Here is a 25313-nt window from a genome sequence, read left to right on the forward strand (position 1 = left end):
CTTTAGCCTTAAGAAATATATCTAACTCCTTCTTAAATATATTTAATGAATTGGCCTCAACTGCCTTCTGTAGTAAAGAATTCCACAGGTTCACCACTATCTGGGTGAAGAAATTCCTCCTCATCTCAGTCCTAAATGGCTTACCCCTTATCCTTAGACCCCTGGTTCTGGACTCCCCCACCATCGGGAACACCCTTCCTGCATCTAGTCTGTCTAGTCCTGTTAGAATTTTATAAGTTTCAATGAGATCCCCTCTCATTCTTCTAAACTCCAGCGAGTATAAGCCCAATCGACCCAATCTCTCCTCATACATCATTCCTGCCATCCAAGGTATCAGTCTGGTGAATCTTCGCTGCACTCCCTCCATGGCAAGAACATCCTTCCTCAAATGGGGCGACCAAAACTGCACACAATACTCAAGGTGTGGTCTTACCAAGGCCCTGTACAACTGCAGCAAGACATCCTTGTTCCTGTACTTGAAGCCTCTCACTACGAAGGCCAACATACCATTTGCCTTCTTAACCGCCTGCTGCACCTGCATGCTTACCTTCAGCGACTGGTGCACAAGGACACCCAGGTCTCGTTGCACTTCCCCTTCTCCCAATCTATTGCCATTCAGATAATAATCTGCCTTCCTGTTTTTGCCACCAAAGTGGATTTATCCACATTATACTGCATCTGCCATGCATCTGCCCAATCACCCAACCTGTCCAAATCATCCTGGAGTTTCTTGGCATCCTCCTCACAGCACACACGCCCACCCAGCTTTGTGTCGTCTGCAAACTTTGACCCAACAGGACTATTTGGGTTTGCTTACCCCAATGAAAAGACAATTAGGAAAAGAAAAACATGACTAAAATATTGTGCAAGGACAATTATAATTCAATTTTCCATTCAACTGGTTAGAAATAACTTCCTAAGCTAAAAACAAAATGCTGTAAATCTGCAAACAAAAACAGTAAAAGAGGTTAGAAATATTCAGCAGGTCAGGCAGCATCTGTGGACCAATGGAAGTCAGTCATTGCACGTTTCAAGTCTACGATTTTTATTATCTGGAGAGTCCAGTTGATATATAATTTTTGAGTGCGGGCAGATCTGAATAATTTTATGTATGTTCTATTGCAACTAGTAATGTCACTTGAGGTTACCAGGAGAGAGGGTTGCCTCCCATTGGAGAGGCAGCTATAGCTTTAATAGGTCCAGGGCTCAAAGAGTCGGTTTGTGTGCCTCTTCTCTACGTGTTGAAAGCCAGGTGTGAATGTTTGCAGGCATTGCTGCAGTTCCTGGGTCTCCTCTCGCCAGGCGCGTATCCCTGTAAGTTTATTGTCCATTCCGCCCTGGTGAACTTGTGAGTGTCATAGTTGCAGCACAGGTGGGTCAGGATCTCTTGCTCGTCGGGCTCCAGGTAGTGGACCCGCTTCCTCTTGCAGTGGGTGTAGGACTTCTTGTGCCTCTTGTGCACCGTGGTGGCCGGAGGGATGGGCTCGTGCGAGCAAGTGGGCCGCTGCTCGCCATGGCTGGGAGCCGACGTCTTGATTGTCGTCAGCCCCCTCAGCGCGTGCCACAAGTGTTTGCCCTCATCGATGATGTGGCCGAAGACGCTGTTACACTCGTTGTCTTCAGAAGAAGAGAAAAGAAAGAAAGAAAAACAGATCAATAATTAACCATCCGTATGCAATGCAAGCTCCTCGGCATACATCAGAACATAAGAATTAGGAGCAGGAGTCGGCCATTCAGCCCCTCGAGCCTGTTCCGCCATTCAATAAGATCATGGCTGATCTTCGACCTCAACTCCACTTTCCCGCCTGATCCCCATATCCCTTGATTCCCCGAGAGTCCAAAAATCTATCGATCTCAGCCGTGAATATATTCAACGACTCACAACCCTCTGAGCGAAGACATTTCTCTTCATCCCAGTCCTAAATGGCTGCCCCATTGCCTTTCCCTTCAGCACGTCGAGTGTCAATTTTTATTACCTTTTCCCAGGATTTGTGCGATGCTGGCATCATCTGACCCTCGTCATTGAGTACCTTGCTAGGCCATTTTAGAGGCTATGTTCAAATCCCTCCATGGCCTCGCTCACCCCCTCCCGATCTCTCTAACCTCCTCCGGCCCTACAACCCTCCAAGATCTTTGCACACCTCCAATTCTGGCCTCTCGCGCATCCCCCGATTTTAATCGCTCCAACATTGGCGGCCGTGCCTTCAGCTGCCTGGGCCCTAAGCTCTGGAATTCCCTCCCTAAACCTCTCCGCCCCTCTCTACCTCTCTCTCCTCCTTTAAGATGCTCCTTAAAACCTACATCTTTGGCCAAGTTTTTGTTCACCTGTCCCAATATCTTTTTATGTGGCTCGGTGTCAATTTTTGCTTCATTATCGCTCCTGTGAAGCACCTTGGGACATTTTACTACATTAAAGGCGCTATATAAATGCAAGTTGTTGTTGTTATATTAACTGTGGACTGAAGTCACGTACAGGCCAGACCAGGTAGGGCTTGGCAGCTTTCCTTCACTAAAAAATATTAATGGGTAGTTGAGTTTTTATAACAATCAGAGTAGTCCATAGATTTATTAAATCCAATGTCCCAAAATCTGCCACAATGTAATTTAATTCATAATTCCTGGGAAGCTAGTCAAGTACCATCAAGTCCAGTGCCAGCCGTGGGTCAGTGGGTAAACACTCTCGCCTCTGAATCAGAAGGTTGTGGGTTCAAGTCTCACTCCAGGGACTTGAGCACAAAAATCTAGGCTGACACGTCCAGTGTAGTGCTGAGGGAGTGCTGCACTGTCAGAGGTGCCGTCTTTCGGATGAGACGTTAAACCGAGGCCCCGTCTGCTCTCTCAGGTAGATGGAAAAGATCCCACTGCCTGTATTTCAAAGCAGAGCAGGGGAGTTCTCCCCGGTGTCCTGGGGCCAATATTTATCCCTCAACCAACATCACTAAAAGAAACAGATAATGTGGTCATTATCACATTGCTCTTTGTGGAGCTTGCTGTGCGCAAATTGGCTGCGTGTTTCCCTACATTACAAGAGTGACTACACTTCAAAGGTAAAGTGCGTTGGAATGTCCTGAGGTGTGAAGAGCGCTATATAAATGCAACTCTTTGGCCTAGAAATTGGTTATTGATGAAAACCTGCCGGTGCTACCGCGGGCCGGTGGTAACGGCCGTCGAAATGGTGACACTGCCAGGACTGGTAAATTGGCGCTGGTGGCTAATTAACATTAGCCACCAGCGCTAAACTCACCGTGCAACGCCGTCCTGGTGGTGTTCGTCCTGGCAGGGGGCCCCAATGTAGCGCGGCCGTAGCGCCATTGCAGCAAGAACAGCCTTCTCTTAAAGCAAGGCTGTCATTTCAGAAAGCAATTCAGTCTCTTAAAGGGGAACTGCCTTCTGAATGTAAAAATTAAAAATTAAAATAAAAATAGGCAGTTTTTAGCCCTTACAGCTCAACTGCCTTCTGGAAAAAAAATTAACCTTAAAAAGAATTCCCAAATGGGAGTCTTCAGCTCTTAAAGCTGAATTGCCTTCCACACCTAAAAGAATGGGTAAAGTGCTTCAGTACCAACACAAATGGCTGAGCAAGCTAGGGAAGGGGCACCTAGGGTCTTGCATGCAACACTCCGGCTTTGTGCAGGAGGTCAACACTGCAAGAGAGGTCCTCTACCCACAGGAGCCAGGAGGCCCTCCAGAAAGAAGGATGTGGGACTAGATCATCGAGGCCGTCACAGCCAGCAGTGTCGCCCCCATGACCTGGCTCCAGTGCTCAAAGAAGCCTCATGATCACTGGTCAAGATCAGTGAATGCATCTTCAAAAGCCGTCTCCTACCAACTGCACCACCAGCCTCACACACTGTTCAATGCACAACTCCCCGTCAACCCCCCCCCCCACCCAATCACTCACCTACCAACAATCTGTATGAAACACTGAGGCACACCTCCCATTCCCAGCTTTACCTCACCCCCTTGGAGGAGACAGTGCAGGCCATTCTCAGCAGCCATCCACCAGCCATGCTGCAGCCACTGGGTGGCATCACTAAATGACATCAGTAGGATAGGCAAAGGCACACACAAGGCAGTCACTAAAGGAATGCACATGGGTGATGAGTTGATTTATTTGATGTAATATGGGATCCATATATGGATAAAGTTGGATTGGAAAGTTTGCTTTGTGGTGGCTTTTATTCCAGCATTGTGGTCAAGAGGACACTGTGATGGTCAGTAACAGAGGGAAGTAAAGGTGTGGGACTAATGTTGAAAGGGGAATTGGGGTTGTGGTCACTGGTACCGCAGGTGGATGATTCCATCCCAGATATCCCAACCAGAAAGGGGCTGTCTGGGTTGCATCCTTCCTTCTCCTTCCTCCTCTTCCTCTTCTGCATCTTCCTCTTCTGCATCTTCCTCTTCTGCATCTTCCTCTTCTGTGCCTTCCTCTTCCCTCTGAGTGGATGCTGTAAATCTGAAATAAAAGCATAAAATGCTGGAAATACTCAGCAGGTCAGGCAGCATCTCAACCTGAGACGTGAGCTCTGGTTCTCTCTCCATGGATGCTGCCTGACCTGCTAAGTATTTCTAGCATTTTCTGTCTTCTCAGAGGCCTTCATTTACCATCCGAGGCCTTGCAAGCATCCAGCAGCACTCCCTGCACACTTAAAAAATGTTTACCATGTATTGCACCAAGCCACAACTTCAGTGAAATACAAAAAGAGTCCAAAAGCTTAAATGCAAACTTACCTGAAAGATGTGTGTGTCCCTTTAAGAGGTGCTGACAGTGTCTCTGTCAGTCTGCTGCACGCGAGGTTTACATGGCGAGCTTATGACCCAGCGCTGAACTCAATGCGAAGGTCGAAGTTCGCAGGGCGTGACGTTAAGTCAGCATTGCAGGCCAACTGATGTCACTCTCTGCCCATTTGCCGCTCCAGGGCGGGGCCAGCGCTGCTATCGCTGAAATGTGGAGGCTGGTGAGGACAAGGGGAACCCTATCATGGTTCTGGGAGGGAGGGGAAGGGGTGAGAGCAGAAGTGCGGGAAATGGAATGGACACGGTCGGGGGCCACCATGAGGGATAAATGTTGGCCACATAGGGGTATATAAAAAAAAGACTTGCATTTCTATAGCACCTTTCATGGCCGCCGGATGTCTCAAAGCGTTTTACAGCCAATGAAGTACTTTTTTTTTTGGAGTGTAGTCACTGTTGTAATGTGGGAAATGCAGCAGCCAATTTGCGCACAGCAAGCTCCCACAAACAGCAATGTGATAATGACCAGATAAACCATTTTTGTTGTGTTGATTGAGGGATGAATATTGGCCCCAGGACACCGGGGATAACTCCCCTGCTCTTCTCGAAATAGTGCCATAGGATCTTTTACATCCACCTGCGGGGCCTCGGTTTAACGTCTCATCCAAAACACGGCACCTCTGACAGTGCAGCGCTCCCTCAGCACTGCACTAGAGTGTCAGCCTAGCTTTATGTGCTCAAGTCCCTGGAGTGGGACTTGGAACCCACAACCTTCTGACTCAGAGGCGAGTGTGCTACCCACTGAGCCACAGCTGACACTGACATATACGAACATACGAAAATGACGGACAGAAAATGACCTACTGGTCCACCTAGCAAGACCCATATGGTTGTGATTCCCTATCAATCACAGTACGGACACTCTCTGCCCACCTGGAGCCATGTGATCTACTGGGAGAGGTAAACAACCAGTTAAAAACCCCAGACTAAATAGCGGAAAAAACCTGGGAAAATCCTCGCTTAGTTGATTGAATCTAATCCAGGGGATCACATTGGCTCGCATTTACATTACAGGATAATGACCTATTGTACGAGGTAGCTCGCTGCCCCACCCAGAAACCGGTCCTGCTCTCGCTCAAAGGAATTCAGCGAATCAGAGTTCACTGCACGAGCCGGCTGCCTGTTCCGCAGGTCCGGTACTCGCTGGGAAAAGAAGAACCGCCCAACATCCAACCTAGTTCTGCCCTATTCTAACTTGTAAGCATGCCCTGCCTAACATAACAACATAAGAATTAGGAGCAGGAGTGGGCCAAAGGGCCCCTCGAGGCTGCTCCGCCATTCAATGAGATCATGGCTGAACTTCGACCTCAACTCCACTTTTCCATCCAATCCCCATATCCGTGGATAGCACGTTTCAGGAGGTGGTCATCCTGAAGATAAAGAGTGAGCAGGCAGAAAGGGAATGGGTGGCCACCAGACAGAAGAGGAGGACCAGGCAGGTAGTGCAGGAGTCACCTTAGTGCATCTCGCTCTCCAACCAGTATTTGGTTCTGAGTACTGGTGAGGGCAATGGTTCCTCTGTGGAGTGCAGCCAGAGTCAAGTCCAAGGCACCATGGGTGGCTCAGCTGTACGGGGGGGAGGAGGAAGATCGGGAAAGCAATAGTGGTAGGGGATTCGATCGTTAGGGGAGCAGACAGGAGTTTCAGTGGCCGCAGACGTGACTCCAGGATGGTATGTTGCCTCCCTGGTGCCGGGGTCAAGGATGTCACTGAACGGCTGCAGAATCTGAGGTGGGAGGGTGAACAGCCATATCGGTACCAACGACATAGGCAGAAAGAGGGATGAGGTCCTGCAGGCATATTTCAGGGAGCTAGGAAAGAGATTAAAATGCAGGACCTCAAAGGTAGTAATCTCCGGATTACTCCGGGTGCCACGCGCTACTGAGTATAGAAATAGGAGGATAGCGCAGATGAATGCGTGGCTGGGGAGATGGTGCAGGAGGGAGGGTTTTAGATTCCTGGGGCATTGGGACCGGTTCTGGGGAAGGTGGGACCTGTACAGGCCGGACGGGTTGCACCTCAACAAGGCCGGAACCAATATCCTCGCAGGGAGGTTTGCTAGTGCTGTTGGGGAGGGTTTAAACTAATTTAGCAGGGGGATGAGCACCAGGATGTAGCATTAGAAAGGGGAAATAAAGTGCTCAAAGGATTGGGAGAGGCAGAGAGTACTAAAGTAAGGAATAGTAAGGTTTTAGGTGGGGTCAAACTAAGAGAGAATACAGGATGGTCTAAGATGGGTTTACAGTGTATGTAAGTGAACGCACGAAGTGTAGTAAACAAGGTAAGTGAGCTGCAGGCACAAATAGCCACATGGGAATATGATGTTGTGGCAATAACTGAGACCTGGCTCAAAAAAGGGCAGGATTGGGTATTAAACATTCCTGGTTATAAAGTGTTCAGAAAAGATAGGGAAGGAAAGATAGGAGGTGGTGTGGCAGTATTGGTCAAGGAGAATGTTACAGTGCTGGAGAGGGAGGATGTCCTGGAGGGGTCAAGAACAGAATCCATATGGCTAGAGTTAAGAAATAATAGAGGTGCCATTACACTACTAGGTGTATTCTATAGACCACCAAATAGTGGGAAAGATATTAGATGAAATAAACATAGTGAGAGAGGAAATATTAAGGGGTTTAGCAGCTTTAAAAGTGGATAAATCCCCAGGCCCAGCTGAAATGTATCCCAGGCTGTTAAGTGAAGCAAAAGAGGAAATAGCAGAGGCCCTGACCATCATTTTTCAATCCTCTCTGGCTTCAGGTGTGGTGCCGGAGGACTGGAGGACTGCTAATGTGGTACCCTTGTTTAAAAAGGGAGAAATGGATAGACCGAGTAATTACAGGCCAGTCAGCCTAACCTCGGTGGTGGGAAAATTATTGGAAAGAATTCTGAAGGACAGGATAAATCTTCATTTAGAAAGACACGGATTAATCAAGGATAGTCAGCACGGATTTGTTAAGGGAAGGTTGTGTCTGACAAACTTGATTGAATTTTTTGATGAGGTAACAAGGAGGGTAGATGAGGGTAGTGCGATTGATGTAGTGTATATGGACTTTAGCAAGGCTTTTGATAAGGTTCCACATGGCAGACTGGTCACGGAGTTAAAAGCCCATGGGATCCAGGGCAAAGTGTTAAGTTGGATTCAAAACTGGCTCGGAAGCAGGAAGCAGAGGTTGATGGGTGTTTTTGTGACTGGAAGGCTGTTTCCAGTGGGGTTCCGCAGGGCTCAGTACTAGGTCCCTTGCTTTTTGTAGTATATATCAATGATCTAGACTTGAATATAGGGGGTATGATTAAGAAGTTTGCAGAGGATACTAAAATCAGCTGTGTGGTTGATACTGAAGAAGGAAGCTGTAGACTGCAGGAAGATATCAATAAATTGGTCAGGTGGGCAGAACAGCGGCAAATGGAATTCAATCCGGAGAAGTGTGAGGTAATGCATTTGGGGAGGACTAACAAGGAAAGGGAATACACATTAAATGGTAGGACACTGAGTAGTGTAGGGGAACAAAGGGACCTTGGAGCGCATGTCCACAGATCCCTGAAGGTAGCAGGCCAGGTAGATAAGGTGGTTAAGAAGGCATACAGAATGCTTGCCTTTATTAGCCGTTGCATAGAATACAAGAGCAGGGGGGTTATGCTTCAACTGTATAAAACACTAGTTAGGCCTCAGCTAGAGTACTGCGTGCAGTTCTGGTCACCACATTACAGGAAAGATGTGATTGCACTAGAGAGGGTACAGAGGAGATTTACAAGGATGTTGCTGGGAGTAGAGAATCTTAGCTATGAGGAAAGACTGGATAGGCTGGGTCTGTTTTCCTTGGAACAGAGGAGGCTGAGGGGAGACCTTATTGAGGTGTATAAAATTATGAGGGGCCAAGATAGAGTGGATAGAAAGGACCTATTTCCCTTAGCAGAGGGGTCAAAAACCAGGGGCACAGATTTAAAGTAATTGGTGGAAGGTTTAGAGGGGATTTGAGGGGAAATTTCTTCACCCAGAGGGTTGTGGGGGTCTGGAACTCACTGCCTGAAAGGGTGGTGGAGGCAGGAACCCTAACCACATTTAAAAAGTACTTGGATGTGCACTTGGGATGCTGTAACCTGCAGGGCTATGGACCAAGAGCTGGGAAGTGGGATTAGGCTGGATAGCTCTTTGTTGGCCAGTGAGGACACGATGGGCCGAAATGGCCTCCTTCCGTGCAGTAACTTTCTATGATTCTATGATAGGGAGGAGCAAATCTGCATAGAAAATACAGAGAGGTGCAAGAACTATAGAGTAGTGATAATGGGGGACTTCAACTATAGATTGGGATCGTAATAGTGTAAAGGGCAGAGAAGAGGAAGAATTTCTGAAGTGTGTTCAGGAAAACTTTCTTGATCAGTATGTTTCCGGCCCGACGAGGGAGGAGGCAATGCTGGATCTGGTTCTGGGGAATGAGGTGGGTCAAGTGGAGCAAGTATCAGTAGGTGAACATTTAGGGAACATTGATCATAGTATCATAACGTTTAGATTAGCTATGGAAAAGGACAGGGAGAAATCGAGAGTAAAAAATTTTAACTGGTGGGGGGGGTGGCGGGGAGGCCAATTTCAGTGGGATGAGAACGGATCTGGCCCAGGTAAACTGGAATCAAAGATTGGCAGGTAAAACTGTAGTGGAACAATGGGCTGCCTTTAAAGAGGAAATAGTTCAGGGACAGTTGAGGTACATTCCCACTAGGGGGAAAGGCAGGGCAACTAAAGTCAGAGCTCCCTGGATGGTGAAAGAGATAGAGAATATGATGAAGCAGAAAAAGAGTGAGTATGACAGATGTCAGGTTGCAAATACATCTGAGAATCAGGCTATATATGGAAAGGTCAGAGGAGAAGTGAAAAAAAAATAAGAGGGGCAAAGAGAGGGTATGAGATTAGAATGGCAGCCAACATAAAAGGTAATCCAAAAGTCTTCCATAGACATATAAATAGTAAAAGGGTAGTAAGAGGAGGGGTGGGGCCAATTAGGGACCAAAAAGGAGACCTCTGCACGGAGGCAGAGGGCATGGCTGAGATACTAAACGAGTACTTTGCATCTGTCTTCACCAAGGAAGAGGATGCTGCCATAGACATAGTAAAGGAGGAGGTTGTGGAGATACTTGATAGGATTAACATTGATAGAGGTATTAGAAAGTCTGGCTGTACTTAAAGTAGGTAAGTCACCAGGAGCAGATGGGATGCATCCTCGGATACTGATGGAATTGAGGGGGGAAATCGTGGAGGTACTGGCCATAATATTCCAATCCTCCTTAGATACGGGGGTGGTGCCAGAGGACTGGAGAATCGCAAATGTTACACCATTGTTCAAAAAAGGGTGTAAGGATAAACCCAGCAACTACAGGCCAGTCAGTTTAACCTCGGTAGTGGGGAAGCTTTAGAAACAGTAATCAGGGACAAAATTAACAGTCACTTGGACAAGTGTGGATTAATTAAGGAAAGCCAGCACGGATTTGTTAAAGGCAAATCGTGTTTAACTAACTTGATTGAGTTCTTTGATGAGGTAACAGAGAGGGTTGATGAGGGTAATGCAGTTGACGTGGTGTATGTAGATTTCCAAAAGGTGCTTGACAAAGTGCCACATAATAGGCTTGCCAGCAAGTTAAAGCCCACGGAATAAAAGGGACAGTGGACATGGATACGGAATTGGCTAAGTGACAGGAAACAGAGAGTAGTGGTGAACGGTTGTTTTTCGGACTGAAGGAAGTATACAGTGGTGTTCCCCAGGGGTCGGTTCAAGGACCACTGCTTTTCTTGATATATATTAATGACTTGGACTTGGGTGTACAGGGCACAATTTCAAAATTTGCAGATGACACAAAACTTGGAAGTATAGTGAACAGTGAGGAGGAGAGTGATAGACTTCAGGAAGACATAGACAGGCTGGTGAAATGGGCGGACACGTGGCAGATAAAATTTAACACAGAAAAGTGTGAAGTGATACATTTTGGTAGAAATAATGAGGAGAGGAATATAAACTAAATGGTACAATCCTGAAGGGGATGCAAGAACAGAGAGACCTGGGGGTATGTGTGCATAAATCGTTGAAGGTGACAGGGCAGGTTGAGAAAGCAGTTAAAAAGGCTTACGGGATCCTGGGCTTCATAAATAGAAGTATAGAGTACAAAAGTGTGGAAATTATGTGAACCTGTATAAAACACTTGTTCGGCCCCAACTGGAGTATTGTGTCCAATTCTGGGCACCACACTTTCGGAAGGATGTGACGGCCTTAGATAGGATGCAGAAAATATTTACAAGAATGATTCCAGGGATGAGGGACTTCAGTTACGTGGATAGACTGGAGAAGCTGGGGTTGTTCTCCTTCGAGCAGAGAAGGTTGAGAGGAGATTTGATAGAGGTGTTCAAAATCATGAGGGGTCTGGACAGAATAGAGAGAGAGAAACTGTTCCCATTGGCTTAAGGGTCGATAACCAAAGGACACAGAATTAAGGTGATTGGCAGAAGAAGCAAAGGCGACATGAGGAAAAACGTTTTCATGCAGCGAGTGGTTAAGATCTGGAATGCGCTGCCTGAATGGGTGGTGGAGGCAGATTCAATCACAGCTTTCAAAAGGGAATTGGATAAGTACCTGCAGGAAAGAAATTTGCAGGGCTACGGGGAAAGGGCGGGGGAGTGGGACTAGCTGAGAGCCGGCCTGGGCTCGACGGGCCAAATGGCCTCCTTCCGTGCTGTAACCATTCTATGATTCTATCCCCTGATTCCCCCAGAGTTCAAAAATCTCTCGATCTCAGTCTTGAATATACTCAATGACTGAGCCTCCACAGCGCTCTGGGGTAGAGAATTCCAAAGATTCACAACCCTCTGAGTAAAGATATTTCTCCTCATCTCAGTCCTAGGTGGCCGATCCCTTATCCTGAGACTGTGACCTCTAATTCTTGTAGTGTATGTAACTGTTCTACCTTTAAGAGAACTATTGTATGTAACCGTCCACCTTTAAGAGAACTATTTTAGGTGTGGCACTACTTTATCTTGGCTGCTGTATACTGTAATACCGACGGTGACCACACCGGTATATAAGTGCTGTGTCAGGATTTATTGGGTAGATTCGCCCTGACCTTCGAATAGTAAAGTCCTGTTAAAGTTACTCTTGTAGTCTGTGTATTAATTCGCCATAATACCTACAGACTTTACAGTGGCGACGAGTTCGATCTTACCCTGCGGCAACAATACTTCCGAAGCAGTTAACGAGCGTCGAGAAGAGGCACCCGCCCTCGTTGTTCTGCTGAGAGAAAACTCGAGTCTGCAGAGCAAGGAAGAAGGAAGAATTCAGACACGAAGCCTTCCATCAGCAACAGGCACTGATTGTCCCTTCTGCCACGGTGGTGAGTGAGCCGATCAGCACGAGAAGCAAGTCAGCCACGGTGACTGTGAGTAAAGGGAAAATAAAAAAATAAACGGAGGATAAGGGCGGTGAACTCGACCACGGTCGGGGGAAAGGAGCCGGACAGAAGTCGGGCCCAGAGGCGCTGAGACTGGGGCAGCGTGGAGCACGGAAGCCGCGGTACAAGCGGGCTGGGAGACGCAACGGCGTCGTGAGACAGCTAGACCGCGACCGGCGAAAAAGGCCGGGCAGCGACCGAGGCCACGAAGCGCTGCGACCGGGATCGTAAGGCGCGGGAAGATATAAAAATAAATAAACCGCAGTGAACTCAGCCGCAGCCGGGGAGGAAAGCACCGGACTGCGAGAGGGCTGGGAGGCGCGATTGGAGTGAAAAAGGCCGGGCAGCGACCAAGGCCACGAAGCGCTGCGACCGGGATCGTAAGGCGCGGGAAGGTATAAAAATAAATAAATCGCGGAGAACTCAGCCGCAGCCGGGTAGGAAAGCACCGGACTGCGAGAGGGCTGGGAGGCGCGATTGGAAGCCGCTGAGGGAGAGACAGAGCCCGAGCGAGCGGGAGAGGCAGAGCCCAAGCGAGGGAGACTGAGCGAGATCCAGCCCAGCGGCTGAAACTGTTCGCCGTCAACGGGTTGTACCCAGCGCCGGTTGCCCTGCCGAGAAAAGGGAACAAGGAACGCACTGAAGCCGACGCGCAGGCTGCGAACCCCAAAAGCCAGCGGTCATCGCCCGAGGGAAAAGCTTACCCCTCCCGCCAGGGGAAGAAACGCGGGAAGCCGCCAGTAGGCGGGGAAGAAGACAGAAGCGGGAAATCGCCATTTTGAAAGTGGGCGGGGAAAGAAGACAAGCGCGGGAAACCGCCATTTTGGAAAAAAAAAGTTAAAGAAATATTTCGTTGTTGTTTCTCAGGAAGAGGGTGAAGATGCCTAAGCGTAGTAACATCAACGGTTTCGATTCCGATGTGGAAGATTGGGCCACGTATGTAGAACGCATCGAGATATATTGTAAGGTCAATAAGATAGCAAATTATGACAAAGCTCTAACCTTACTAAACTCAATGGGTGCGAAGACATACGGGTTATTGAAGCATCTTCTATCACCAGCTAAACCGGTGGATCAGTCTTTCGCTTATATTGTTGCTGTCCTGAAGGATCATTTGAACCCCGCACCGCTGATGTTAGCGGAACGATCTAAATTTTACGTGAGAACGCAACTAAAAGAGGAAAGCAACGCAGAGTACCTGGTTGAACTGCGTAGACTAGCAAAATACTGCCAGTTTGGGGTAAATCTGTCAGAGGCACTGAGAGACAAGTTCGTGTGCGGAATGTCGAAGGAAGGAATACAAAAACGACTGCTCGAAGAGAACGATCTTACACTTGAGAAGGCTGTCCTTGTTGCAGCATCGCACGAAGCCGCAGCGAGAGGCACGGCGGAAATGCAGCGGAAGACAGCGGTACTCAGTATGGATCAAATGACTTCGGGTACAACGAAATGTTATCGTTGTGGGAAGACAACACACGATCAGAACCAATGCTGGTTTAAAAACCAGGAATGTAGGAAATGTGGCAAGCCTGGTCACATAGCTAAAGTATGCCGGTCAGGAAAGAAGACCAGCAATAATAAGTCACCGCAGAAGAAGTACAGAAAGGTACATAAGGTGACTGGGAAGAGTACAGATGAACAGAATTCGGATTCAGACTCCAACAGCAAGGAACTGGGTAGTCTGAGGATTCACAATGTGAGTAAAGAAGCTGACCGACAAACTATCTGGGTCACACTACAGACTGCAAAAGTCCAAGTGAAAATGGAAGTGGACACCGGATTGGCGTTGACGGTCATGAATAAGCAAGATTACAAAATGTTGTTCAAACATATTCCCCTACGGGATACGGAGATAGTATTGCAGACATACACGGGGCATAAAGTATACCCCATCGGAAAGATAAAAGTCAAGGTGAGACACAAGGGCAAAGATCACCGAGGAATGGACATGTATGTGCTACCCGAGGGAGGTCCACCACTTCTGGGACGGGAGTGGATCAGGAAAATAAAGATAGACTGGCACTCACTAAACACAATGACGGTAGATTCCGGAAAGGAAGATGTCAAACCTGAACGGTTGTCCAGAATATTGGACGAAGCTAAAGAGGTATTTCAGCAAGGTCTGGGAACACTGAGAGGAATTAAGGCAAAAATCAAGATTGCAGAACATGCAAGCCCAAAATTTTTCAAAGCCAGATCGGTACCTTACGCGATACGACCTGCTGTGGAGGCAGAACTGGAAGAGCTTGAACGTTCAGGGGTACTGTCTAAGGTGGACTGGAGTGAGTGGGCCACGCCCATTGTTCCCGTCATGAAGTCTTCATCAAGTAACAAGCCAGGGGGACCGGGAAAGGTCCGCATCTGCGGAGACTTCAAGATCACAGTTAATCCGGTGCTTCACACGGTACAATACCCGCTTCCGCGGATTGAGGATATCTTTGCTTCATTGTCTGGCGGGAAACACTTCACCAAGATAGACCTGGCACAAGCATACTTACAAATGGAAGTCGAGGAAGAGTCGCGCCAGTATCTCACAATCAACACACACAGAGGCTTGTATCGTTATAATAGACTGGTTTTTGGAGTAGCTTCGGCTCCAGCAATTTGGCAGAGGGCCATGGAGCAGGTCTTACAGGGGATTCCAAGCACTCAGTGTTACTTGGACGATATCCTGATTACAGGAGAGGACGAGGAGGAACACCTCGCAAATTTGAAACTGGTGCTCACTAGGTTGAAGGAATATGGCCTTCGAGTTAATCGCCAGAAATGTGAGTTCTTCCAGAAACGGATCTTGTACTGCGGTCATGTCATTGACCAAGAGGGGCTGCACAAGTCACCTGACAAGATAGAAGCTGTCGTGAAGGCCCCCGCTCCGGAAAATGTATCACAGTTGAGATCGTTTCTGGGGTTGATTAATTATTACCACAAGTTTCTGCCAAATCTATCCACGGTGCTGCATCCGCTGAATGCTCTGTTGCGGAAAGAAGTACCATGGAAGTGGAGCGAGGACTGTAAGAAGGCCTTTCGCAGAAGCAAGGCGTTGATTACCTCTGAGGAAGTGTTGGCTCATTTCAACCCAACGTTACCTCTTCGTCTAGCTTGTGATGCTTCCCCTTATGGAATTGGAGCAGTACTTTCACACAAGTTACCAAATGGCTCGGAAAGGCCAGTCGCATTTGCGTCCCGATCATTGACCTCCGCTGAGCGAAATTATGCTCAGATAGATAGGGAGGCCCTCAGCCTTGTGTGGGGAGTAAAGAAATTCAATCATTACCTGCAGGGCAAGAAGTTCACATTACTGACAGACCACCAGCCGTTGGTGTCCATATTCAACCCTAACAAGGCCGTTTCCACTATGACAGCGCAAAGGCTACAGAGGTGGTCCGTGTTACTTGGGGCACACCAATATGACATCGAATACAAAAGGTCCAAACAGCATGGGAATGCTGATGGGTTATCGCGCCTACCGTTGCCAGTAGTAGAAGAGGCGGCTACAGTGGACCCGGTAGAGATGTTCCACTCATCCATAGTGGAATGTCTACCAGTAACAAATTCGATGATCGAAAATGAAACAAGAAATGATCCGACTCTCTCACAAGTCTACGATTTAACGGTGGAGGGATGGCCAGCACATGGCGAACCAACGCTGCCCGCATTTTCGCAAAGAAAAGAACAGCTGTCAGTGTGCCAAGGAACCTTGATGTGTGGATCTAGAGTGGTGATTCCACCCAAACTTCAGCATAAGGTGCTAAAGGAGCTTCACGAGGGGCATCTGGGTGGAGTGAAAATGAAGAACCTAGCAAGAGCGTTTGTGTGGTGGCCAGGTATTGATGGAGACATCGAAGAAATAACCAAGAGCTGTCTAGGATGCCAGAAGGTCCAAAACGCGCCACCACAAGCTCCTCTGCATCCATGGGAGTGGCCCTCATCTCCTTGGCAAAGGGTACACGTCGACTTTGCTGGTCCATTTATGGACTCAATGTTTCTAATCGCGGTGGATGCACACTCCAAGTGGCCGGAGGTAATAAAGATGTCCTCCACCACCACAGAAAAAACCATCACAGTATTACGGACCATATTTGCTAGGAATGGCCTGCCGGAACAGATCTGTTCTGATAATGGACCGCAATTTGTGTCCGAAGAATTCAGGAAGTTCTTAAAAAGGAATGGGGTCAAGCACTACACGTCAGCCCCATACCATCCCGCCACCAATGGATTAGCTGAAAGGTTTGTCCAGACCTTCAAGAAGGCCATAAAGGCCATGGGTAATGAAGACATCAACCTACAACATAAGGTAGATAACTTTTTGTTGGCGTACAGGAATGCAACACATGCGGTCACAAACCAAACTCCCGCCATGATGTTTTTCAATAGAAGACTAAGATGCCGGCTGGATTTGATTAAGCCAAACGTCAGAAGGGACGTAGAGAACCGGCAATTTCAGGGCATGAATGAAAGGCCAACTAGATCCTTTCAGATAGGTCAACAAGTTTTGGCCCGGGACTACCGTACCGAGAAATGGCAGCCTGGAACTATTGGGAAAAGGCTAGGGCCGCTGATGTATACCGTGGACATTGGTGACAGCATCATAAGGCGACATGTTGACCAGATCATAGGGTCAGCCACAAAGGACCAACCTACTCCACAACCTTACACGGCTAATGTTGAAGCAGAGATACCCAGAGCACCTACCTCCGATCTGGTAATACTAGAATCAGATGAACCTGACACTGTCCTTCAAGCCGAATCGACCTTGCCAGAAGAACCTACTACCCCGCCGAAAACTACTACACCACCGAGGCGTTATCCGGACAGAGTCAGGAAGCCTCCAGAGAGACTGAATCTGTGAACTGTTTTGCATAAGTTGTATATATGTTATGATGTTATGTTAATGGGGAATAAGTATGTTGTAAGCTAAAAAGGGAGGATTGTAGTGTATGTAACTGTTCTACCTTTAAGAGAACTATTGTATGTAACCGTCCACCTTTAAGAGAACTATTTTAGGTGTGGCACTACTTTATCTTGGCTGCTGTATACTGTAATACCGACGGTGACCACACCGGTATATAAGTGCTGTGTCAGGATTTATTGGGCAGATTCGCCCTGACCTTCGAATAGTAAAGTCCTGTTAAAGTTACTCTTGTAGTCTGTGTATTAATTCGCCATAATACCTACAGACTTTACAATTCTAGACTCTCCAGCTAGGGGATAAAGTCTCTGAACATCTATCTTGTCAAGCCCTCTAAAAAATGTCTACAGTTCAATGAGATCACCTCTCATTCTTCTAAACTCTAAAGAATATTGGCCTACTCTACTCAATCTCTACTCATAGAGTCATAGGGCCCGATTTTGTGGATTGTGTGGGAAATAGTCGGATTCCCCCGAATGTGGGGTTCTGACCCACAAAAAAATGTCAGCCAGCTGCACGCAATTTTCCCTCAAGTGGCCAATTAATTTCCAGCGTGTGGGCAGCCTTGCTCATTGTCCATTTCCAGTCAGGAAGTCCCACGGTATGATGTCATCATTCGTGGTGCTTTCAAGGTCCACAGCAAGCATTGCTTCCTCTGTTGGCTTCCAAACAAACCATACAGGATGGCAGAGGAGCCTGCAGCAGCTGTGGCCACTGCCAGACCCTGAGCTGCCTCCAAATTCGACGAAGCTTCACTGCAGGCATTTTTGGATGGGGTTAGGGCCCACAGGGAGGTCCTCTTCCCTAGGTCAGGCAGGAAGAGGCCTCCCACTGAGACCAAGGCTGCATGGATGCAGGTGTCAGCAGATGTCAACTCGAATGTGCATGTAACCTTGGCATCACATCTCTAACTCCTTCCTCTACTCCCCCACAGGACCATCCAGAGCCCCCGTCCCCACTGTGGAGGAGGAAGAGGCTGTGCAGCCAGACACCTCAGAGGAAGCTCCAACCTCTGAGGGCACAGCATCAGCAGAAGTAAGCGCACCCAGCACCAGCGCAGACATTCACACCTCGGGGGGACCTTCGGGACATAGAGTAGTGTTGTCACCTGGTGTTTCAAGGCTCACAAGTGAGCCTCAGCAGATTCTGGAGACAGGGACAGCAGTGGAGAGTCCTCGTCGAAGGGCGCAGGACTCTGCCAGCTCAGCTCAGCTGCGCTGCATGTCGACCCTCTGCCTCTGGGTCCATCCGCAAGAGAAGAGGTGATGGATCTCCATGCACAGATGCAGGAGTCTCTGGCAGGTTTTGTCTCCAGGGTCGCTGCGAGTGTGGAGCGAATGGAGGAGTCCATAGCGACCAGGAGCAGAGCCTTTGTGGAGTCATTGGCGCATGAACGCATCACCATGGAAAGGTTGGCAACCTCCATGGAGGAGATAACTCGCCAGGGTGCGGAAAACATGGTGAGTGCTCATAAGAGAATGACATCTCTTGAGGAGCGTTGGCCATCTATTGAACAGAGAAACCAGACCTTCATGGAAGTCCTTCTGAGTAGGACTGCCAGTGCAGAAACGGGTCCCCATGGCCCCCTAAAGCGTATCAAGGTGCTCTCAAGCCACTTCCAAGCGCTGGCCCCTTCTGGCCTGTGCAGCTTCAGGTGAGTGAGCAGCAGCCTGGTGCTCCTGGTGCTCATCCTGCTGTTCCTGGTTCTGCTGCTGCCGCCTCTGCTGCTGGAGATCCTCTAATGGCAAGAAGGGAAGGAAAAAAAGGCATCCCATGCTTCTCGTAGATGCCTCCGCTGAGGAAGCGCTGAGTGAGGGTGGCGAGAGGGGCTTCCCAGGAGATCACATTGGAGAAGTGTGTGAGGCTCCAACCTTCCACAGCTGTGCCTAAGCCTTGAAGAAGTAGCCCCAAGCCTGCAACAACAAGGTCCTTCAACATACAAATGCTCTCCGATTAAATCGCAGCTTTCCCGAATGACCTGCAGCTGAGAGCAAGCAAGCCGGCAAGCTTCACGCCAGGTTTCATCAGCGGGGTTCCCCGCAGGCGTGTTTAGTGTGGGGAACCCCACAAAATCGCAACGGCCCCTGAAAATGGCATTAAACATGCCAATAATTGGTGATTAGGGTCCCGATGGCCAGTCCCGCCAGCGGCGGGCGGGACTGAATCGGCTCACGGAGAAACGGCGGTCCGAAAGTCGGACAGGGCGGGGAATCAGGCAGGGGGGGGGTCGCGACCCCCTATTTCTGCGATTTTCGGCCCCCGCCCGCCTGAAAACCCGCCCGACGGCTGGCAGAAAATCGGGGCCATGGAGTCATACAACACAGAAAGAGGCCCTTCAGCCCATCGTGCCCGCACCGGCCATTAAGCCCTATCTTTTCTAATCCCATTTTCCAGCACTTGGTCCATAGCCTAGTATGCTATGGCGTTTTAAGTGCTCATCTAAATGCTTCTTGAATGTTGTGAGGGTTCCTGCCTCTACCACCCTTTCAGGCAGTGAGTTCCAGATTCCAACCACCCTCTGGGTGAAAAAGTTTTTCCTCAAATCCCCTCTAAACCTCCTGCCCCTTATCTTGAAACTATGCCCCCTGGTTATTGACCCCTCTACGAAGGGGAAAGTTCCTTTCTATCTACCCTATCTATGCCCCTCATAATTTTGTACACTTCAATCAGGTCCCCCCTCAGCCTTCTCTGCTCCAAGGAAAACAACCCCAGCCTGTCCAGTCTCTCTTCACAGCTGAAGCGCTCCAGCCCAGGTAACATCCTGGTGAATCTCCTCTGCACCCTCTCCAATGCAATCACATCCCTCCTATAGTAGTGTTGGGCGGTAGCGCTGAACAAGCGATAGAGAATCAACAGCCCCATTTATGCACTTCGAAAGGGCGGGGGCAGACTCGATGGGCCGAATGACCTCCTTCTGTGCGGTACTATTCTATGCTTCTGTGATTTTGCACTCCACCCAAGACCCACTTCACCCATTACGTTTCTTAAATAACAGGAATCCCCGGAATCAATCTCGTGAACCTTTGTTGTCCCGCCTGTAAGGCAGGTGACATGAATCAGTCATTCATGAAAGAAAGACTTATGAAATAATACTGAGCGGCCTACGGGTGGCACTGTCCAGGGAGAGTATAAATACTCGGGCATGGGCCCAGCTTGCGCAGGACATTCTTAACAGGAACTAGTGAAGGACACAACCAGACCTCCATGTTGTAAAACAGTTGATTAAAGCTTTGTTTAACGCTTAGACCAAGTGCCTAATAGTTTTCTTACATCAGCCAGTATATCCTTCTTTAGGTAAGGAGGCCAAACCTGACTGCATCGTCACTGAAAAATCGTGACTTGAAAGCTAGATGCTTGGAAGGAGGTGAAAGAAGGAGACCTCATAGAAGTGAATAAACCTACTAACTTCATGCTCTTGTTACCTCCAGACTCGACTATTCCAACTCTCTCCTGGCCGGCCTCACACCTTGCACCCTCCGTAAACTTGAGGTCATCCAAAACTCTGCTGCCCGTGTTCTAACTAGTAGTGTTCCATCCCGTTCACCCATCACCCCCTGTGCTCGCTGCGTTTGGTCCGGCAACGCCTCGATATTAAAATTCTCATCCTCGTGCTCAAATCTCTACATGGCCTCGCCCCCTCCCTATCTCTGTAACCTTCTCCAACCCTACCACCCTCTAAGATCGCTGCACTCCTCCAATTCTGGTCTCTTGCGTATCCTCGGTTTTCCTTCGCTCCAGCATTGGCGACAGTGCACCCCCCCGCCCAAGACTATTTTCTGCCTTGTACATCAGGGCTCCACGTCCAGGTACTTACACACACAATACCTTCGGTAGCAGTAGCAAGCAATATCCAGCACTTTCTTGAAAACCTGTGCAAACAAGAGCAGATCTAGGTCAGTTTCTCTTTTCAAACGGCGAGAGAAAAATCAAGCGGCGGGGTAATTTTAACTTTGGTGATGGTGTAAATCGGTCGATATTGGAATAGCCACCCGATGTACACCACGGCCGATTTTCCTCTCCCTTTGAAGCCAGATAACAGGCGGCAAATTCAATATCGCCCGCTGTACACCATCGGCAGAAGTTAGTATTATTTAAGAAAGGTAGGGGGTGAAGTGGGTCTTGGGTGGAGTGTAAAATCACAGAATCATAGAATAGTACCGCACAGAAGGAGGTCATTCGGCCCATCGAGTCTGCCCCCGCCCTTTCGAAGAGCATAAATGGGGCTGTTGATTCTCTATCGCTCGTTCAGCGCTACCGCCCAACACCAAGATCCAGCCCGTCCCCTCCACGGACAAACACTGCTACGCGGTATTATGAAACACGGGGTGGGGGGAGGGGCATGAGCAGCCACGCTGTAATGCATTTCTCGAAGACGTTCGTGTGAACTTGGAAAACTGACCCTAACGTCTGTGCACATCAGGAAATGGACGCCTGCGGCCCTCGATTTTCCCATCCAGTTAACTTTAATAGACGCCAAATCCAATTGTATTTCTACTTGTGGTGGAGTCCGAAACTAGCGGCCATCAATATAAGATAGTCACTAATCAATCCAATAGGGAATTCAGGAGAAACTTCTTTACCTATAAAATTCTGTCAGGTCTGGACAGACTAGAGGCAGGAAGGATGTTTCTGATGGCCGGGGCATCCAGAACCAGGGGTCATAGTCTAAGGATAAGGGGTAAGCCATTTAGGACTGAAATGAGGAGGAATTTCTTCACCCAGAGAGTGGTGAACCTGTGGAATTCTCTGCCACAGAGGGCGGTGGAGGCCAGTTCATTAAATATATTCAAGAAGGAGTTGGATATATTTCTTAAGGCTAAAGGGATCAAGGGATATGGGGAGAAGGCAGGGACCGGGTACTGAAATTGGATGATCAGCCATGATCTCATTGAATGGCCTCCTCCTGCTCCTACCTTCTTTGTTTCTATGTTTACCCAGAGAGTGGTGAGAATGTGGAACTCGCCACCACAGGGAGTGGTTGATGGGACGAGAGATGCTATTCAAGGGGACGCTAGAAAAGCACATGAGGGAGAAAGGATTCGAAGGATATGGTGATGGGGTGAGATGAAGTAAGGTGGGAGGAGACTCGTGTGGAGCAGAAACACCGGCACGGACCAGTTGGGCCGAATGGCCTGTTTCTGTGCAGTACATTCCATGTAATTCTATGCAACACACTCACAATCTCTCAGTACGTGCTTCCAGCAGGCAAGACTCCCCACCGGCAGTGAGAGATTGGAAATGCGGTCCGATTATTTGTTCAGTATTTCCAGAAAATCTAGCAGCACATTGTAAGAAAGAAAGAACTTGCATTTCTGTAGCGCCTTTCATGACTTCAGGACATCTCAAAGGGCTTTACAGCCAATGAAGTACTTTTGAAGTGTAGTCACTGTTATAATGTGGGAAACGCGGCAGCCAATTTGCGCACAGCAAGATCCCACAAACAGCAATGTGATAACGACCAGATAATCAGTTTTAGTGATTTTGGCTGAGAGATTAATATTGGCCCCAGGACACCGGGGGGAACTCCCCCTGCTCTTCTTCAAAATTGTGCCATGGGATCTTTTACATCCACCTGAGAGAGCAGATAGAGCCTCAGTTTAACGCAAGATGGCACCTCCAACAGTGCAGCGCTCCCTCAGCCCAGATTTTGTGCTCAAATCTCTGTAGTGGGCCTTAAACCCACAACCTTCTGATTCAGAGGCACGAGTGCTACCCACTGAGCCACGGCTGGCACTGTACAAGAAAACTTACACAATCATAGGATGATACAGCACAGGAGGAGGCCATTCGGCCCATCGGGCCTGTGCCGGCTCTTTGAAAGAGCTCTCTGATGTAAAAAGACTACTGAGTACTTGGTTTGAGTATAAAACAAGGCTTTAATCAACTGTTTCACAACCATGAGATTCTAGTTACATCACTAGTTCCTGGTTACAGAAACATCCTGAGCAAGCTGGGCCCACGCCCGAGTATTTATACTCCTTGGACGGCGCCACCAGCTGGCCGCCCAGTGTTACTTCATGAGTCATAATAAGATTCATGACACTCTCCAATTAGTCCCACTCTCTCCCCGCTGCTCTTTCTCCATAGTCCTGCAAAATTTTCCCCCTTGACGTATTTATCCAATACTCTTTTGAAAGTAAATATGAGTTGTTGGTGTTGAAATCTGTCCTGGGTGGCAACACAAAACTAGCGATAGCAAATCGGCGGCCCGATTTTACACTCTGCCCGATTCTCTTTTCCACTCACGTCAGCCGCCCAAGATTAATTAATACCCTTTAAAGCAGCCAAGGGATTTTCAGTAGAGTAAAAAAATATTTTAAAAAATCTGCTGGAATACACAGCAAGTCAGTCAGCCTCTGTAAAGAGATAAGAGCTTATTGACACATCCTTGTGTTGCCTTTATCAGAACTGAGCAGAAAAGGTTACCGGCAACGTTCGCTCTAAGCTATGCGTCCGTGTGGCCATGCGCCTGTCTGCCGGTCCCGTGCAGTCCGGGACCGGCTCTTCCACTGTGGAATTTGGCACACGCACTGAACTTTGAATGGGCCGCGCAGCCCGTTAAAGGGACCACGCACACCCCACCCCACCCCCCCACCCCGCCCCAAAAAATTAGGGGGAACATTGGTTACAGGGAGATTTAACAGAGGGGTTCAAAATTATGAGGGGTTTTGACAGAGTGAATCAAGAGAAACTGGTCGGAAGTTTAGTAAGCAGAGGACACAGATTTCAGGTGATTGGCAAAAGAACCAAAGGCGGCGAAGGAAATACAGGAGAATTTTTTACGCAGCGAGTTGTTGTGATCGGGAATGCGCTGCCTGAAAGGGCGGTGGAGGCAGATTCAACAATAACGTTCATAAGGGAAGTACTTGCAAAGGAAGAATTTGCAGGGCTCTGGGGAAAAAGCAAGGGAGAGCGGGACTAATTATTGGAGAGCTCGCTCAAAGAGCCGGCACAGGCACGATGGGCCGAATGGCCTCCTTCTGTGCAGTCTCATTCTATGAAGAATCTTTTCTCTTTACAGATGCTGAATGGCCCGCTCTGAATTTCCAGCATTTTCTGCTTTTAATGCAGGGGATTTCCAGCACACCTTGGCAAATGTTATTTCAAGCCTCGTAATTAATTACGGGGTTGCGAATTCACTTACAGTACATAGAAACATAGAAGATAGGAGCAGGAGTAGGCCATTCGGCCCCTCGAGCCTGCTCCGCCATTCAATGCGATCATGGCTGATCATCCAAATTCAGTACTCGGTCCCTGCCTTCTCCCCATACCCCTTGATCCCTTTAGCTTTAAGAAACTCCTTCTTGAATATATTTAATGAATTGGCCTCTGCTGCCTTCTGTGGTAGAGAATTCCACCACTCTCTGGGTGAAGAAATTGGGTGAAGAACGCTTAATATTCGAAATCTTAAATCCAAACTTTTTTTTTTGCCGCCGCCTTGCGATACGTTCGGCGGCACCTTTTCTGCTCCCGCACATACTTGGATTGACACGGTGATATTACGATACCCGTTTTTTCTGTACCTTAGGAAAAATGTAGAAGGTCACGGCGGCCAAGAAAACGCAGCCGAAATAGCCAAGCAGGAAGATGCAGACCTGCCGGCAGAATCCATGGTGGAGCACTGGCGGTGGGGGAGGGTCCCAGTACCTCTTAATCCTTCGAATCAAATCCGTCTTTCAGCAGGCAAATAAAAAGGTGTGATAGCAAAAAAAGGTGTATCTGACGAGGAATGAGGAAAGGGTGTGTGCGCCAGGGGGAGGCCACTCTCCTGCCTGGTGACACACAACCTGAGACATTGTGACACGGGCACAGCTGGACATTGTGACGCATCCGCAGCCTGAGGCACATTGTGAGACCAGAAACCCAGGCCCATTGTGACATCTGCACGCTGGAGAGACTGTCAGATGGGCATGCTCGGACACGTTGGGCCCCGGTACAGTTAAAATAACGCGAGTCAGCTAACCCCCACCCTCTCCGATCCCACTTCCTTCCTGTGCCGTGTCCCGAGATTAACCTGCTCTTTTTTGAGCAGGACACCCGCGGGAAGGAAGTGGGGCCCTACTTTAAATATGCAGGTCGGGGGGGTGGGGGGAAGATGTGGCGGCGGGGTGGGGGGGCAGTGTCGGCTCCCCATCAGACAAAACCTGGAGCCGGATCCTGGGCCACCAGTAAGAGGCCCGGACGGTAA

At 48.6% G+C, this 25313-nt stretch overlaps 1 long non-coding RNA gene across 1 annotated transcript; it reads right to left on the bottom strand.

Annotated features, from left to right (window-relative positions):
* Positions 1–861: 861 nt before the first annotated feature.
* LOC147115443 (uncharacterized) lies at positions 862–24904 on the bottom strand. The gene is made up of 3 exons (XR_015078577.1): positions 24649–24904; positions 20940–20994; positions 862–1617 (listed from the first exon to the last, which is right to left on the bottom strand). It is a non-coding gene; the product is annotated as an uncharacterized LOC147115443 (long non-coding RNA).
* Positions 24905–25313: the final 409 nt, after the last annotated feature.

Source organism: Somniosus microcephalus, chromosome 6 (assembly GCF_052327205.1).
Source record: "Somniosus microcephalus isolate GS21.2 chromosome 6, FLI_Smic_1.0, whole genome shotgun sequence".
Taxonomy (NCBI): Eukaryota; Metazoa; Chordata; class Chondrichthyes; order Squaliformes; family Somniosidae; genus Somniosus; species Somniosus microcephalus.